The sequence below is a fragment of the Halyomorpha halys genome, unplaced genomic scaffold (genome assembly GCF_000696795.3).
Source record: "Halyomorpha halys isolate HHAL.00 unplaced genomic scaffold, Hhal_1.1 Scaffold848.1, whole genome shotgun sequence".
NCBI lineage: Eukaryota > Metazoa > Arthropoda > Insecta > Hemiptera > Pentatomidae > Halyomorpha > Halyomorpha halys.
Window position 1 is genome coordinate 14,092 of NW_027115347.1, and position 5,229 is coordinate 19,320.

The 5,229-nt window shown below is 34.3% G+C and overlaps 1 protein-coding gene and 1 non-coding gene across 2 annotated transcripts in view; one reads left to right on the forward strand and one right to left on the reverse strand.

The window, feature by feature from the left end:
• Positions 1–5,229, reverse strand: part of LOC106686612 (uncharacterized) — a 28,381-nt gene that overhangs the window by 10,389 nt on the left and 12,763 nt on the right. The gene's annotated exons all lie outside the window — the stretch shown is intronic.
• LOC106686611 (ATP-binding cassette sub-family G member 4) overlaps positions 753–5,229 on the forward strand; it is a gene marked incomplete in the record, with an annotated part of 83,336 nt that continues 78,859 nt past the window's right edge. Inside the window, 1 exon segment of the mRNA XM_067052412.1 lies at positions 753–847.

A 5,229-nucleotide genomic window follows, 5' to 3' on the forward strand; every position in this document is an offset into this window, starting at 1 on the left:
TTGGTAACTGATGGTGACTGTTAAGCTAAGATTCTTAATAAGCCTCAATAGTGGTATCAATCTAAGCTTAACAGTCACCATGAGTAACCAATAAGTCTCAATGGAGGTATCATGCTATATAAATCACCCTGACCATCTGCTTATATTTATATTTTTAAATTAACCATTCTTAATTTAATGTCGGTTCAAATAATACCAAGTATGCTTTGGAAAGTGCTTTTTTTCTTTTCAAAAATTTGTTTTATTACTTCTTTTTTGATATTTCAGCTCAAATCCCGCTGTTCATAAAAGCTTTAAATAGTTCTAGTAGGAATTAGTTGTAATTTGCAAGACCTTAATTTTTCCTCTACTATGTTAACGATTATCACTATTCGTGAACAATAATTAATTCTTAATTCTTTGTGGTCATTGATTCCATTTAGCCTGTCGATGTTAAGGGGCTGGTGGATTCACCATATAAGTGATATATAGACCTGTATTATCCAACGGGGCGCTATCAGAGAGATTTAAAAATATAAATATAAGCAGATGGTCAGGGTGATTTATATACATATATATAAATAAATACAATATTTTAATAAATGTTCATTTTTTTTATCAATCCTTTAATTCTAAAGTCAAATGTTTCGCCTAGTAAAGGATAAGCTGGATGGACCTAGATCTTGGACCACTGGAACTGGAGAAAGTTGAACTTTTGTAAGAAGGACTCATTACCCATTTCGGCGAAGCTGAGGAAGGATCACTGCTAGGATACGATAAGGAAGATAGAGAGGAGGGGAGAGGTAGTGGCGTTGGCTCAGTCGGGTGTGCACGTTGGCAGTGTTTAGTGATCTAAGCAATCCTATTGGTGAGTACGGTATCGTAATTCTGTTTGTTATGTATAATTAAGGAGTCTTTGCACAGGTGTCATAGCTAAATCCATTTACGGTGTCTCCTATAATGGACTGCATCAACACACCATTTAAAAACCTTATATTAAAATATGTATTTAACATAAATATATATATATAAAATACTGACAGTTAAATTGAATTGGAAAGTGGTATTGCGAAAGTGTAACAGTGATCTTTCCTAGGAGAAGCTTAATAAATAGAACCCCATTTGTATGAAATGCGACATTAAACTGTCAAAATTTAACTTCCAAAGAAATGCTCAAAACTTCATTCAATCATAAAAACATTTATAAATTCAATACTATACAATGAAAATCATTTCGCTAAAGAATCTTCACAATCGTATTAAATGAAATAATAATTCTGTGTTTGCTGCGTAAAGGAAGTAAAGTCCGAAAATGCATTTTCAGAAATACAGGAAAAACGATATAGAAACAGGCGTTGATGACCAGAGGGTTTTACGCCTTTAAGCAACAATCAACAACAATCAACAACAACGATATAGAAACATTTATACAGTAGTAGTAAATAAACCCCGACTACATTTTAAGGTACTTAATCAACTTGAAAAAAACTGACAGTACAAATGTTCAAATTTTCTTATTCCGTATTGCCTAAAAATGTATTTTTGGACTGGTGGATTTAAGTTATGCAGCGGGCAAAAATTCATTTTTGGACTGGTGGGGTTAAGTTATGCAGCGGGTACAAACTCATTTTTGGACTGGTGGAGTTAAGTTATGCAACGGGCACAAATTCATTTTTGGACTGGTGGAGTTAAGTTATATCATTTTTGGACTGGTGGAGTTAAGTTATAAAGGGGGCACAAATTCATTTTTGGACTGGTGGAGTTAAGTTATACAGGGGGCACAAATTCATTTTTGGACTGGTGGAGTTAAGTTATACAGGGGGCACAAATTCATTTTTGGACTGGTGGGGTTAAGTTATGCAGGGGGTACAAACTCATTTTTGGATTGGTGGAGTTAAGTTATGCAGGGGGCACAAACTCATTTTTCTTTTTTTTTTTTCGGTTAAGACTCCCATTGGAGTCCTATACTGCCTAACTATGGTTGGAGGTCAAGTTTTTCATTTTGTGGGACCGCCACTCAATAAAAAAAGTGGGTGTGCTCACTTGGCCGAATTTCAACCGGCATCACTAGCAGATCTCAGATCGGTAAGAGTGCGCCTAACCATCTGAGCTTCGGGCGGTACTTGTATTGCCTTAAACGGTTTTAAGTTGCCTTAAAAAATAAAATATGATTAACGTCAACATTTAACAAATTCATAAAAAAAAATAAAAATCGCGAAATATGGCCATTTTTGAACATTTCAGGGGGCAGGGGGTTTAGCAATTTATTTTAGTAGTTGGAACTTGTGACTATTGTTAATGGCTAATAATGAACCACTTTGATGTGAACCATTAGTTACATGGTTGAACTCTCCGGCTTCCACTGGAATACTAGAACCTGTATTGAAGGGAACTGGACATATATTTCCTAATAATTGAATTCTTTAGCGCTTTAAAAGTTTTGAGGATACCTCTTCTTTCATTTTAGCGATTTCTGCAATAATTTATTATTAGGTCTCTTGTATTTGTTGGAATAAAACCGAGAACAAATACGACAAAAAAGAATTCTATCACAAAAACAGTAGTTTGGAAAACTTGATGACTTGCACACGTAGATGTAAACATATTTTCTGCCTTTGTTTACTTGTTACATCTTCAAAATAACTTTTCTCTGTAAATATGTCCAAATATGTGACTGCGTATCTTATCCTTACTGGATAATAAAAAATATTTTTTCCTTGTTTTATAAATCGGTGCGCTTGTGATAAAGCTTAATTACGATTACTAGCTCTGCAGTAATTTGGATTATATGTCCCCATTTCATAAAGACGATGAGTACACCATCTAAGGGCATCTCATTAATCCAGAACAAAAGCGCCAATAGCTAAAATACAACTCACTGCTGCTTCAAAGGCCCAATCGCTAAAATACAACTGACTGCTCCTTCAAAGGCCCAATCGCTAAAATACAACTGACTGCGCCTTCAAAGGCCCAATCGCTAAAATACAACTGACTGCGCCTTCAAATGTCACTTTTCCAAAGCCAAGGTTATCCCACATTTATAGCCCTTAAAGGGAAGAGGCCATACTGCCCCATTGCTGTAATGGCTTGGCTTGTATTGAGCAAGCTCTTGGAGCCTCTGTATGTTCCTCTCGATAATAACATACTCAATTTTCCTCGGTATTTGTGTGACAGATTATTATTCACAGATAACTGCTTGATCAATTTTTTGATGCTTAACAACTGTAAATAAATCAAATATAGAAAATATGTTTTTGTCCAATGGTAATTTTTGTATACTTTAAATAGATTAGATACAACAAATTCAGATATAATTTTTCAAAAAATGGAAAGAATTTGATGATACATATATTTATCATGCTTGGATTGTTGTGATCCAGTAATGGTACGGTAGTGGTGGGCATAGCAATAATTGTACATAGCGGTTCGTTGACATAGCAATAATCGCTGCTGATGCAAATAGTGGTAGTTCCATTCTCCCGAGCAGCCACCCAACAAGGGCTCAGGTTCGAAGATCGGTGAAAAATTAATTATGAATAATAAATAAACAAAAATCCTTGAAATGATAAATCAAATCTTCATTTGTTGTTTATAAAATTTACTTTTGTAGGAAAAATTGCAGGTTTTAAGCCGAATAGCTGTTGTTTTTTTTTTAATTGTTACAAAATAACTACAATAATAATCGCCCGAGAGAATATACACGAGGTAACGAAATCCAGAATCTGATTTAGTACCCTCCAAACCGTAAACAAAATATGTCGAAGACTCCTGCGCTTTGGAAGAGAAACTTCCTGGGTTCTAGCATTTTCTGATGATTTTTTAGGAAATGGACTTTGAGGGAAATGGCTCGATATTAAATGAAATAACTGTTTTCTTCAACAATTTATATTAATTGATACTCTTAAAAAGAAATTGTAGATTTGTAATCTGAAGAAATAATTTAGACTCTACTTTAAAAAAAACAAGAGAATATAATGTTGATGGTAGTTAGATATAATTATATAAGATATAAGATATAATGTTGATGGTAGTTAGATATAATTATATAAGATATAAGATATAATGTTGATGGTAGTGTCTGATTTGGTTGTAAGCTGGACTCTGTCAGTGTTAAATTTTTCATTCAAAATGCAAAAAAATGTTTGTATGTATTTAAACAGATTTAGAAAATTTATTGCCTGGACCTACTCTGTAAGTTATGTTAATTAATAAAATATAAAATAAAAAAATTATCGGGTTTTTGGCCATATTTGAAAAGATGAATTAAAAAATAATGAATTTAAGTTTTTCCTTTCACAAACGCTCTAAACTTCCCATTCACTACAAAAAATTAGTATACACTACAATAATCAGACCAATTTGGACATATGGAATTGAGCTCTGGGGCTCCACCAAACCATCAAATTCTTCCCGCATCCAATCGTTACAATCCAAAATCCTACGGATTTTACGTAGGATTTTGGATTGTAACGATTGATGCTCCTTATTACGTCACAAATAAACTCATTCACAAAGACCTTAACATCCCATTCGTTGCAGATTTGACCCAAAACAGATATGCGTCTTTTTATTCCAAACTCCTTACCCATCCTAACCCGTTAATTCTTAATCTGTCATCCTTTACAATCATTGATATTCCTCCGAGGCGTCTGAAAAGAAGGCCTCGGGACCTTCTAATTTAAATTAATACTCGAAGCACTACCAATGAGTGGTTCCTTCCCAAGATTTTCAAGTGTATATGAAACATACTACATATTTACCTATTGTATTATTATTTTGTACAGTTGTAAATTACATTAAATAAATAATTTAAAAAAAAAAAGTTAGTCCTCACGGACTCTCCATGTTTTTCTTCAACCTATGATCACTTGGTAATCTCTTGGAATTTTTCCCACTACATGAACTATCAAATCTCTGCCCTTACCACTCCATTCGCTAATTCCATTTTTTATTTCCTATTCTACACTGCAGGGTCCACCCAGAGTAATCAATTGGCATTTACATCCCTGAACCCAAAATGCCCCCTCTCCACCACTAAATTCCTCCAGCGTTTTTCGGGATGCGATAATATTAGAGCTCCCAGTATCTACGAGGCGTCTGACTCCTCTTATTCGAATAATAGGCAGACTGCCTCTCCATTTCTTCACGTTATTGCTTACCAATGTGCAGTCGCCTCTTTAACAGTACGCATCTCCTCTCGAGTCCTTCTTTCATCATAAGATATAAGATATAATGTTGATGGTAGTTAGA